Source organism: Mauremys reevesii, linkage group 14 (genome assembly GCF_016161935.1).
Source record: "Mauremys reevesii isolate NIE-2019 linkage group 14, ASM1616193v1, whole genome shotgun sequence".
NCBI classification, from domain to species: domain Eukaryota; kingdom Metazoa; phylum Chordata; order Testudines; family Geoemydidae; genus Mauremys; species Mauremys reevesii.
In genome coordinates, this window is record NC_052636.1 from 28,872,742 (window position 1) to 28,886,019 (window position 13,278).

At 51.8% G+C, this 13,278-nt stretch overlaps 1 non-coding gene across 1 annotated transcript; it reads right to left on the minus strand.

Moving 5' to 3' along the window:
* Positions 1-12,309: 12,309 nt before the first annotated feature.
* On the minus strand, positions 12,310-12,383 carry TRNAT-AGU. The gene has a single exon. It is a non-coding gene; the product is annotated as a tRNA-Thr (tRNA).
* Between the last annotated feature and the right edge of the window lie 895 nt (positions 12,384-13,278).

The window sequence follows — 13,278 nt, forward strand, 5'->3', positions numbered from 1 at the left end:
TTAGCTGCATGTTGCCTATTATTTGGGAAATACAATCCCTATCTAGGTAGAGATGGGAAAAATGGAAGTGACTTTTCTCATCAGCTCACCCCTGGGAGATGCTGCAAATGTGTAGAAAATGAAATCTGTGTTGAATGTGCTATAGCTGCAGAAAGATACCTATTTTTAATAGAGACCTGAGATTTGGTGTCTTACAGGGATTCTAAATCGCACCTGAATTTAGTCCCTAATTTAAATCTGTGCCTCCAGATTAAAGAAATAAGGGGCATAGTTGGGGAGTTGTACCTCACTGTCGCTACTGATCTGTTGTGCGGTTGGTGAAGAATTCTACGTCAGAGAAGTGTCAAATTACTCCAAGTAAGGTCAAAGATTTGACAAGAACTCAGGCAAAAATTGCAGGTACTAGTGGTTGATTTTCACCCCGAGATGGAAGCTATGGTGACCTGTGGCCCAGGTAAACTATTTTTAGAACCTGCTCCTAGTTAAGTGGCATTGGTCACACTCCTGAAGGACGCCATGATTAAATCGGGCACAACTGTCTTTACCATTTGGATCCAAAGTTAGATGAAGCAGAGAGAAACAGTTGATTCCTTCAGAGCCATTCCATGCCTCTGGGTCTCAATCTGGCAGCCTTGTTGGACAAGAAGCACTTCCATGCTGGGCAAACAATGGTAGCCAATGAGGGAATGTATCAGATGCGAAGTTCAGACTGCAGGATACTTGAATGCTGAGTCCAGAGTCTGTGGAGTAGTCTAGGCCTGCACAACTCGTAAAGCAGCGAGGGCCATATTACTCCAAAGAAAACAGCTGAGGAATGAAACCCCACCGGCCTCACTGAACACCACCCCCCAGCGCTGCGGAGCCCCTCCCCGAAACAATCCCCCCCAAGCGCCACTCGCCCCGTGGAAACAAACCCTCCTTCCCTAGCACCGTCCTGCCAAAACGGTGGTATTGAACCTTGTTAATATGTTATAGCGGGCCCCTAAGGTAGTATAATTAAGGTAAAAGAAAACTGTCTTTTTGCTAGAAGTAGAATAAGATCTTCCCCCCACTTGGTAATCAGTCGCCCTGTGGAGTGAATGAGGTGGGACTGAGGAAGGCGGGGAAGGCAGCATCTCCAGACAGCTGCAACCCTTGGAGAGGGGCTGGGAGCCAGACCAGATCAGCAGAACAGGTCAGCCACTGACTCATAGCTCGTCTCCTCAGTCCCCTGCTGCCGGCTCACCAGCCCCTCCCACTCGCCTCCTCAGCCCCCCACCCTCACCTGCTATTGTGTCCTACAGGAGGCCTGTGATACGCAAGGGGTCAGATTAGATGCTCTAATGGTCTCTTCTGGCCATAAAGTCGACTAATTTCTGAACAACTAAGTGTAGTATTGGGAGGAGCGTCTGACGTTTCCCTGTCTAGCCGGCTTGCTGCCTAGAACGAACGCTCCTTGAGTGGGGTGATCCACAGGGAGTAGCTCAAACCTCCAAAGTGCCTGGCCAGGGGCAGGACATTAGCCCAGCAAGGGAGGGGTGTGGCAGTGACATCACAAAGGCCTTTTGCAGGACCTCAGACTATTGGTCAAAGGTGGTGGGGACGTGGTGACCTCACAGAGAGATGCTGACATCAGCCAGGCAGGACAGGGGCGAGGGGCCAGGGAAACCTCAGAGACCCCTGTGGCTTTGCTTCAGCAAGTCTCCTTCTCCAGGTCTCTGAGGACTGAGAGAGTATTCGGGTTCACGGACATGAGCGCCAGGAGGAACCTCTTTTGAGTTTTCTCCTTCCCTCATAGTGATTTTACTAGAAAACAGCCATCCCTGTTTAGAAGGTAAGAGCCTCCTGATACAATTGAGCAAGAAATGCTTCCTAGATTGCCAGCTGCTTTTCAACTTCAGTGTGGAGACTGTGTGTGTGTGTGTGTGGAGAGACAGTGTGTGTGTTGGGGAAGAGTGAGTGTGTTGAGCTAGGTAGGAGCAGATCATTATTATCCCTACTTGAAAGAGGGAGAAGCTACATGTGAGAAAGAAGAATTGACTTGTCTGAGGTCACACGGCCAGTCAGTGGCAGAGTTGGGAATAGGACCCAAGAGCCCTGATTTTCAAACTAATCATCGGATCTTGAATTTCAGACATGGAATGACCTGAGTAAAGTGCTCTCAGATGAGCTCCAGACCAACAACAGTGCACAGGAATTATTCAGCAAGTATTTGAGGAGAACTGTAATGTTAGAGAGAATCATGAACTGCTCAGAGACCATTAATGCAGAGAAGCAGTAAAATCCATCAAACATAGAACTGGTTCTGACTTATTTCCTTGGTCTTAAAAGAGAACATAAAGGACCTGAGTCTCCTCCTGTCAATAACCCCCTGCTCAGCCAATCAGGGTAGAGACTGAAGATGGGCAGCTGAGGGTTCTCACCAGAGAGCCCAAAGGATGGCCCAGGTCACTGGTGGGGATCACTGCCCGAGCACTATTTCAGCCCCACATTTTTGAGTGGACCTCCCACAGTGGGAGCTGCAGAGCCCTCCCCCACCACACTCACACACACCCCTCCTTGTGTTGGGAGGAACAGGAGAAAGGACAAAAGAAGCAAGAGACGAAGAGGAGGGAGGGAGGGAGGAAAAGGGGAAGCAAAAAGGACAAACCCTAATGTCCCCAGTGATTATAAGGGACAAAATCCCAGGTGCGCCATAAAATTCTGCCTCCTTAAGCTCGTGTTTTCCATGCCTAGAATTCAACTGTCACCAGATGGATCAGACTGAACAGGTTTCAAACCTGCAGGAGGCTCTTACCTTCTAAACAGGGACGGCTGTTTTCTAGTAAAATCACTAAAAGGGAAGGAGAAAACTCGAAAGAGGTTCCTCCTGGCGCTCACGTCTGTGAACCCGAATACTCCCTCAGTCCTCAAAGAGAGACCTGGAGAAGGAGACTTGCTGCAGCAAAGCCACAGGGGTCTCTGAGGTTTCCCTGGCCCCTCACCCCTGTCCTGCCTGGCTGATGTCAGCATCTCTCTGTGAGGTCACCACCTCCCCACCACCTTGGACCAATAGTCTGAGGTCCTGCAAAGGCCTTTGTGATGTCACTGCCACACCCTCCCTTGCTGTGCCAATGTCCTGCCCTGGCCAGGCACTTTGGAGGTTTGAGCTACTCCTGGGGATCACCCCACTCAAGGAGCGTTCGTTCTAGGCAGCAAGCCGGCTAGACAGGGAAACATCAGACGCTGCTCCCAATACTATGTTTTTTCCTGCAACCTCAATAAGGATTCTTTAATCCTTTAGAGGATTGGAACTGATTTCAGTGGAGGAACATGTTTGCTAGGTTTTTATGCATTTGCACAGGAAAACATTGAGTGTTTTTATTCATTTTGGGGATCCTATTCATTGGAACTCCTGAACATAATGGAAATGCCATTATTTTGGTTGAAGGAAGAGGTTTGTAAGGGGGCACTTGGATTTGAACCAAGGACCACTTAAAGTGCAGTCAAACACTCTACCAGTGAGCTATACCCCCATGACTGCTGTGTAGGTAAGTCAGAGATCTTAAAGATATTGAAGGATAGGCCCTGCCTCAGCGATCTCCTGTTCTGTTCCCAGACCACAGTGCTTTTAAAAATGGGGTTTGATTAAACTTATAGATCCATGTAAACACCACAGCTTGCACACACCCACATAGCTTCCCCCAGCGACATAGCTACCACCTCTCGGGGGGATGGATTAACTACACAGATGGGCCAGCTCTCTCCCCTCCGCTTAGAGCATCTTCATTATTTATGAATAGGTGGGAAATAACCTCCTGAATGGACAGTAACCAATTTATCAAATATTGCTGGGTCTGCATTCACTATGGGTACCTGGTCGTATTGGCTGGATTAGTAGGAGCATTGCCGGCAGATCGAGGGAAGTGATTATTCCCTCTATTCGGCACTGGGAGGCCACGTCTGGAGCATTGCGTCCAGCTTTCGCCCCACTACAGAAACAAATTGGAGAGAGTCTAGGGAGGGCAACAAAATGATTAGGGGCAGGGGACTTACGTGGGGAGGGTGTGGGCAGGGCGGCCCGGGGGGGGGCAGGTGGGGCAATTTGCCCCAGGCCCTGCAGGGCCCCCATGAGAATACAGGATTCTAGAGTATTGCAACTTTTTTTTATGGAAGGGGCCCCCAAAATTGTTTTGCCCCAGGCCCCCTGAATCCTCTGGGCGGCCCGGCCCACTCCACCCCCTTGACTCATTCCCCACGCTCTGCGGCCCCACCTGTGCCCCGCCCTCACTCCCATTTGGCCACTTCCCACCCCGCTCTTCCACTGTGGCTGAGGCCTGCTGGTCCACCTCTCGCTCGCTCCTCTCTCCTCCTGAAGGCCTCCTTGTGCCTCTCCACCCCTACCCCAAGGTCTGCCTGCTGCCCCTACCTCTCTGCCCCTCCTGAGACCAGCCCTGCCCCCCGCCCCCACCTCCCTGCCCCTCCCCTGAGACCCGCCCTGCCCCCCGCCCCCACCTCTCTGCCCCTCCCCTGAGACCCGCCCTGCCCACCGCCCCCACCTCTCTGCCCCTCCCCTGAGACCCGCCCTGCCCACCGCCCCACCTCTCTGCCCCTCCCTGAGACCCGTCCTGCCCACCGCCCCCACCTCTCTGCCCCTCCCTGAGACCCACCTGGCCACCCCCACCTCTCTGCCCTCCCCTGAGACCCACCCTGTCCACCGCCCCCACCTCTCTGCTCCCTCCCCTGAGACCCGCCCCGCCCACCACCCTGTCCACCTCTTTCCTCGGTCGTCTGTTGTTATTCCTTGAAACATCAAGGATGGAATTAAAAGCTGAGTTTACTCCAGGGTGAGGAAAGAAAGGAGCCACCAACCCCCTAGCAAAGCTCAGTGCCCCAGAGAAAACCTGCCCCCTGCTATTGCAATCACTGATGTGCTGGGGATATGGCAGGAAAGGGACTGTCTGAATGATCAAGGCAGGAAATGGACAACAATCTACAGCAACGTCATTGACCACAAACACACTCTAACCATGCTCCAGCCAGAAGGGAAATGAGCAGGAATTCTTGCTGTTCAGCCATGGACACACTTACACAATGGCACAGCAGTGTGTGTGCTGAGGGAGCTGGTTTGAGGAAACAACTGAAATTGATCACTCAGTGAGAACAGAACTAGAGTGCAGTGAGAGACACATCTCAACCAAGTAGTTGTGGCTGAGTGGTTAAGGGGGTGGACTAGCAATCCAGTGGGGTCTCTCTGCGCAGGTTTGAATCTTGCCAACTACGGAGGGAGTTGTGGCTCTTTCGTTTCAAGGGAGCTGGGTCTTGTCTCACTCTCAAGCTGTGTCTACACTATTGGGTAATGCGGCTTTAAAGTGTTTTAATTAAACAGCTGCTGCATGTCCACACTATGCCCCTTGTGTCACAAGAGCACATCCACGCTAGCATCTTGGATGGCCACAGAGAGCAGTGCACTGTGGGTAGCTGTGCAACTGGCTGCAGGGTGTTTTGGGAAGGGTTTGCAATGCCTCATGGGCTGGTACAGCATCACATGATGCAGGTTTCTCTATCCCACCGTTCCATGGGCATCTTATTAGATTGCCAGCTGCTTTTCAACTGCAGTGTGCGTGGCGGGGTAGAGACTGTGTGTGTGTGTGGGGAGAGGGAGTGTGTCGGCACACTGTCTCTATGTTCAGACAGCTGCTGCAAGCAACCAGGCCTGAGGCAGGGGGAGGGGGCAGCCCCAACATCAGCCCCCGCTTCCCTCACTGGCTCAGCTCAGCACAGCAGCCTCTGTCACACGCACACACACACACTGCTGCTGCTTAGCTCTGTGTCAGGGGTGCAGGAACAGGGGATTTAGAGGGCCGTGGCCCCACCACTCTTAACTGGCTGTTAGGACAAATGATGGAGGGGGGAAAGGGGGAGTCTTGGGGGGGGAGAGGCATTCTGTGGGTGTGGCCTCAGGGGGAGAGGTGGTGTGAGTGTGGGTCCTTGGGGAAGGGTTTCCATGGGAGTGCCACAGTTCAGACAATAGTGACCCCCCCACTGTAAGGAAGCTCCCGCCGCCCCTGCTCTGTGTTGGTAGCGCGGGAGAGAGATTTGCTCCCCGGGGCTCTGCCAGGGGGGCTTGGGAGGCTGCAGGGAGTCCTGGGCCCTTTATATCACCAGCCTGGGGAAGCCGGACGGGGCTGGCACAGCGTACCCGCTCTTGCCAGTACCCCATACCGGAATGTACCAGCTTACGTTCACTTCTGGAAGGTCCTCACGTGGATCAATAACTGGTTAAAAGCCAGGAAACAAAGGGTAGGAATAAATGGACAGTTTTCAGGATGCAAACAGGTAACTAGTGGTGCCTGTACTGGGACTAGTCAACATCTTCATAAACGATCTGCTGAACAGCGAGGTGACAAAATTTGCGGATGATCCAAAACTACAGAGGATAGTTAAGTCCAAAGCAGACTGGGAGGAGCTAAAAAGAGATTTCACAAAACTGGGTGAAAGGGCAACAAAACGGCAGATGAAATTCAATGTTGATCAATGCAAAGTGATGCACATTGGCAAACATAATCCCAACTCTACATATAAAACGATGGGATGTAAAATAGCTGTTCCAACTCAAGTGAGAGATCTTGGAGTCACTGTGGATAGTTCTCTGCAAACATCCACTCAATGGGCAGTGGCAGGCAAAAAGCGAACAGAATGTTGGGAATCATTAAGAAAGGGATAGAGAATAAGAGAGAAAATCTTATTGCCACTGTATAAATCCATGGTACGCCCATATCTTGAATACCGCGTGCAGATATGGTCGCTCCATCTTAAAAAAGATGTATTGGAATTGGAAAAGGTTCAGAAACGGGTATGGAGTGTCTGCCACATGAGGAGAGAATAATAAGACTGGGACTTTTCAGCTTGGAGAAAAGATGACTAAGGGGAAATATGCTAGAGGTCTATAAAATCATGACTGGTGTGGGGAAAGTAAATAAGGAGTGTTACTTATTCCTTCTCATAACACAAGAACTAGGGGTCACCAAATGAAATTAATAGGCAGCCCGTTTAAAACAAACAAAAGGAAGTATTTTTTCACACAACGCACAGTCAACCTGCGGAACTCCTTGCCAGAGGAGGTTGTGAAGGCCAAGACTATAACAGGGTTCAAAAAAAGAGCTAAATCAATTCATGGAGGATATGCTCTGAGCCAGGATGGGCAGGGATGGTGTCCCTAGTCTCTGTTTGCCAGGAGCTGGGAATAGGTGACAGGGGATGGGTCACTTGGTGATTCCCTGTTCTGTTCATTCCCTCTGGGGCACCTGGCTTTGGCCGCTATGGGAAGACAGGATACTGGGCTAGATGGACCCAGTCTGACCCAGTCTGGCCGTTCATACGTCCTTATGCTCCTTTCATAAGATGCCTGGGATTCTGCCTCATAATGTGTCCCTGAGGTCTCAGCCAAAATGCCCCAGACAGGCAAACACTCTGGGCTCCTGAAGCCTCGGCCAGCCACCTAGTGCCCTATGGCTCATCCTTAACCCTTGCTGCTGCTCCTTGCTGTAGAATGTGAAAGGAGTGGAGGCAGCGCAGGAGCCTTCTGGGGACGCAGATCTGAGGATTTGGGAGAGACACATTGTCTGAGACATCAGAGCGCTGCAAACCCTGCAGCCACCCCATCAATCCGGGGCCTGTTCCAGCCCTGAGTCTGGGCTGCCGCGATCCCTCCCCCAGAGCAGGGCGCCCACAGATTACAGCCTGGAAATAGGCGTGTGCCACTAACTCCTGTTCTCCCTGACAGGGCCTCTCCTAGACCAAGTGCCTCTCCCAGGCAAGACGTGTCTTCGGTGCCCCCCCCAATATGTTAAAATTTTGAATATCTTATTTTTATTGCATTTGTAGCTCAGCTCATGATTTTGACGCACAATTTCGATGCATGATTTTCTCTGTCATATAAGATGATAAATTTGCAGGCTAGGTTCTGTAAACCTGTATTTATTCATGCCATATATAAGCAAATAGAACAAATGCATTTTCTTTAAGCATATAGGAACTTTTTAATTTTGACAGTAACTGAAATGTACTAACATCTAGAATGGAACTGTCACCAGCACAGGGTGGGCCGGTATTAAATAGTGTGACAGTAGGAGACAGCGTTAGGATGTTAACCCCAGGCCCTTTGTTCAGCAGCCCCTGAAATCGTCCAGCGTCATCCTCAACCCTGAAGATCATTTGTGGAGTTCGTGAGTGCCTTGTCTTTAGTTAGTTAGTCAGGGAATTTGTTTTGGGGACCCTCTACTCCCTGAACTGTGTCCTCAAGCCAGGGAGTGAGGGTTTGAGGATTTTATAATTTACCGCTTATTACACCTGTGGAGGGATTCACCACCTCCTCCCACTTGTGGGTCTTTTGGGCTGTACTGAACCCAGTCAGCCACACTGCTACACCTCTGCAGAGAATTGTATCGGTCATCAAGGGCCCCAGCAAAGTACGCGTACCAACAGGCCTTCTCTCGCCTTTCCCCCATGAACTGAAGTGCAGCATTACAGAGATCCAAAGATTGGCCAATGGCATTTTAAAGTGCTAAAATAGCAAGCGATGTCGGTCTCTCATTGGCCATCAGCGACTGAAGATGTGGTTTAATGAGCCGGAGCTTCAAGGCGAGGGTGGCTCTGTCCACTGCCTTCCATTGCGCTGCTGGGCCCCAAGTCCCTGGTGGCCAATATGTGACGCTGGGAGAAGAGAGTGGGGTGGCAAGTGGTGGCAGGACTTTTTGCCACCAGGGTCTAGCTGCCCAACTTCCTCCTGGTACTGCTGTCCCCCGTCACCTTCAGGTAACACAGGAACTAAGGCAGGAATAGGGCAAGGAAGCGAGTAAAGCCGAGCAAGGAAGGCAAAAGTGAATCTTGTCTTCATGGGCCGCTCGCAATGACGTCCTTTTTCTGTGCCACAGCTGACAACAACATCCCAGACAGAAAAGCAGGAGGCCAAAAAGAAACCGAGCAGCTGCTGAAGTAGTTCAGTTGGGAGCGTGCTAGACTAACAGGCTCTTCTATCCCCCTTTGTGCAGGGGTGGGATGTTTTCTGAAAGTGCAGCAGTGCCTTTAACTGCCATGAGTCCCTCATTTCAGGCTATGCAGCAGGAAAAGGCAGCATGGGCTTCTGCACCGAGCTGGCCCACCTGACCTTTCATTCTTCTCTTGCTCTTTGTCAGCAAGGGGAAGAAAAAGAAGCTCTCCCTCAAGCTGGAGTCACAAGGACGACGTAAGGACGACTTCCTGAGTGCCCGCTCCAGTCCTCTGCTCTGCCAGCTGACCTATTGAAGGGCTGCCACCACTTTCTCCAGGTTTGTCCATCGGTCTGTGCCAGGGTGAGCAAGAGTCAAGCAGATGGAGTTTCTGTAGTGTAGTGGTTATCACATTTACCTAAGATGCAAAAGGTCCCTGGTTCAGAAACAGGCTTCCTTTTCCCAGATCCCCTTGCTGTTCAGGAAGGCCTCCTCCTTCTCCTATTGGCCTGTCCCTGGGATAACTCCAACCCCTGCATGACAGAGGGTGCTGACAGCAGTGGAGAAAGCACCTTGGCATCAGGCTGGAGAACCTAGAGGAGTGCGGCGTGTCACCTTTTGGAGGCTTGTGGCTTGGCCGCCTCTGCCCTGGGAGGTTGGCCGGTGGAGGCCGGCTCTTCCTGCTGGCCTCCTCTGCGTGACTTGCCAAAGGAGGAAGTGAGGCAGGAATGGGGCAAAAGAGGAAAGTCGAGCTGAGGAAGGCAGGGCAGAAGCTAAGCACCTCAGTGCGGCTAAATGGGGTTAGTAGAGCGTCACCATTCGTTCTGCAAAGCCGGGGGAGGTGCGGTTGGCTGCTGGGAGGCAGAATCCTGTGCCTGCCTCTTGGCATCCCAGGGGAGGTTCCTTGCAGCCCAGGAGAAGCGGGGTTCTGGGGGGAAGGAAAAGCAGCAATGGCGAGGCTGAGTGGGCTCCTTTCTGGCCGACATGGTGGGCTGTGGTGGGTCTGGGAGTTGCCTGTAAGCCATAAGTGGACTTGGTGCAGTGAAAACCGCTGCTCCATTCTGGCTGACCTGGGGGAGCAATTAATGACTTGGGAGTGGGGGCAGGGCGCTGGCTGTGAGCAAATGGGATCCAGGAAGCCCCAGCCTGCCCCTCCAGGGGCCCAGTCGTCTTCTTCTGTCCTGCCAGGGGGAGCCCGGCCTAGAGCCTGCCCAGCATGTGCTGCAGCTCGAGCATTAAGCCTTCCTGTGTGGCCTGTGCTGGAGCTGACCCTGGACCCCTGTGGGGCACTGTTGGGGGAAATCCCGACTGCAAATAATTCTGGCCACAAGACCAACCCATTGGGTCAAATGGGGCAAGCTGGAGGCCTGGTGCCTTAGTCCGTGGGACCAGCAGATCAAGCCATTTTCCTGCATGTGTGGGGGGAGGCAGCCGCTGTGGTTCGCCCTTCCTGCTCCCTGCGCTGCTGCACCCTAAAATCCCTGTCGGCCGGCAAGATGGGCTGGGAGCCTGGAGAGAGGCAAAGGGGTGGCCTGAGCCCCTTGGCCACTGCCCTGCCCCAGGCAGCCCACAGAGACCTGATGCCTCCCAAGTCACACACGGAGATGTGCCAGCAGCACTAAGGCGGCTCCCCACTCTGCTCCCCCTCCTCCCTGCCACACTGCTCCTGGAAGTGGCCGGCATATCCCTGCAGCCCTGAGTGCAAACGCCACAGCTGACCCACCCCCGTATCCCACTGCCTAGGAGCCACTGCCGGAGGGGAGTGTGTGCCAGTCACTTTGGGAGCTGTGCTGCCCGAGGTAAGCACCTCCACCCCGACCACCTCCTGCAGCCCTACCCTGCCCCAGCACAGAGGCTCTCTGTGTCTTGAACAAGCACTTTCAAGGATTGGCCAAGAACTTCTGCTCTGTTTCTGTGAAAGAGACACAAAAAAGGGAGCCCAACGGACAAGTTTAGTTTGCAAGCACAAACTGGCAGGGCCAAGCCTGGATCTCTCAGTTACTCAGAAGGCTCTTCAGCCAGCTCTTCCCAAAGGCCAGTCTCTAGAGGCTTTTGTGACATGATGTACTTCAAAATAACTCCCTGTAGCTCACATAGTCATCATTCCTATATGGCTGTGATATGTCCTACCAACCATTCCATGTAAGTTATCATATGAAAAGTCATGATCTGCTGAAATCGGTTATTCTGTCCAAATACGTATAGCATGAGGGTGTGTGACGTTATGCATTTTGCTGTATGGTTGTTACTGAAATAGGCTATAATTTTGCTAGTGACCCCTGCCGAGGAGGGTGTTCAACAGCCATGAATCAGCAGAGGAATTGTAATTAAGGGATTTCCAATTCAGTGACAGATGCCCAAACACAACACTGTGGGGACTGCTCAAGTCTATGACTCAGTTGTACAAGACCACACCAGGAGGATTCCCCAACCTAGTGACTCAGCAGAGCCCACCGGGACACGTCTGGGCAAGTGTCTTCTAGACACTTGAACTAAGGATATAAAATAGGAGACTGTGGCATCATGTTTTTGCCTTTCTCCTCCCCCACCTATTCTGGAAGCAGCAGGAATCCTGAGAAAATGAAGGTCATCTGAGGACAGTAATCCAGGTTTTAGGGGGAATTCTATGTATTAAGGAGGGTAACTTCCAGTAGGATGAGAAAATTGCTTGACCTAACTACTGCCTAGTGTACTAAGGTGTAAAGTTTAGATTTTGCTGTGGTCATACAGTGCTTAGTGCTCTGCATTCTGGCCTCAAGAGCCATGGATGCAAGTGGAGTTACAATGACCTTTTCCTTGTCTCCACATTTCTTATGTGCCTCCTTCTGACACTTGTCAGAAAAAACAACTGGTTTCTTTTGCAAGCCTTTGCATTGCAAGGCAGAGGCAGTCTTCTCTGTTTCCGCAAAAGATTCACCAAAAGGTGGGAAGAGCAGACACATTTGTTAAGGCACCACTGGGAGCTGCATCCCTAACCTCCACTTTACCTGGCAGGTGAGTCACCCAGCTTAGCCACGGTGTGACTCTCTGGGACTTTTCTACCAACCACTCCATTTTTCATCAAATGACAATCAAAAGGAAGGTGACATGACATCTGTGTGTGAACGTCTCCAGGGAATCACAAGGACGTGTGGTGCAGGCTCTCATGTTGCAGCAATTGCAGTCGAAGCAACCGCCATGCCAATGCCAGTCATAGCAGTGTTTTCATCAACTCCAGGTTTGTGATTTGATTGTTTCCAATGCTTCTCTCCAAAGAAGCCTTTTCCTTAGCAAGCAATGACTTGGATACCAAGGGAGGCCTCTTCTGTTTCCTAGGAAGACGCAGGAAAATGTGAGCAGAGGAGACAAAAGCCATACACCAAGGCACCACTGGGAGTTGAACCCAGGATCTCCTATTTACTAGACAGGTGCTTTAGCCAGCTAAGCCATGGTACCTGCCTGAAGAAAGTATTTGCAACTGTTTCATTTGATGGTTCAAGTCAACACCTGCAAATTTGAAAGTACAGACGTTCCCCATTTCCCTCAAGACTTGCAGACCTTGAGGTGTCTGGCTCTCTGTGCACAGAAAGCCACAGCTGAGTAGACAGAGGGCTTCTAACATGTGCCTCTCCCACCAGTCACTGTGATCAGATAATGGTTAGTGATCTGTGTTTCAGTCGCAGCAACCTCGGCTCAGTTCTGAGTCATGGTAACCTTTCCTTCAGCTCCAGACTTCTCATTTGCCACTTTCCATGTGTGATGGGCTGTCTGCCTGAAACAAGCAGGAGAAAGATTAAGGCAGCCTTGAAGAGGCTGTGCAGAACCCAGCCTATCAAGAAAGGGCTTATTGGGAGAGCCAATCAGGAGAAGGCTTGCTGGAGCAGCCCCTATATAAAGAGCTGCTCAGCCCAGCAAGAGTTAGTCACTCCTTGGAGTTTGAGGAGGGAGGGTTGGCTGCTATGAAGGAAGGCAGGAGCAGGGAGGGCACCATGATCAGAGTAGTGCTGGTGTAAGGGGTACATGAGTGACCTCCTGGTTGACTACTGCCAGACTAAGGCCCTATACAAAGGTGGAGGAAGGTTCTAGGTCTGTTGGGAAATGGTCCAGGGAAACAGATGGCAGGGTTGGAGGTTCACACCTTTTGCCTCAGTAGCCACTGACACAGGTGGCTACACCCTGGACTGCAGCCGGCCACTGAGGCAAGTGTCTGGGTAGAGGACATCCCCACCCACCCCACCCAGCATGGGGGAGAGAACTGAGTGGGGCACAGCCAGAGGGCTGTGTCCGTAAGAGGACACTGAAGTCCTGAGAGCAACATGGGTCCTAATGATAGAACCGATGGTGGCCAGAC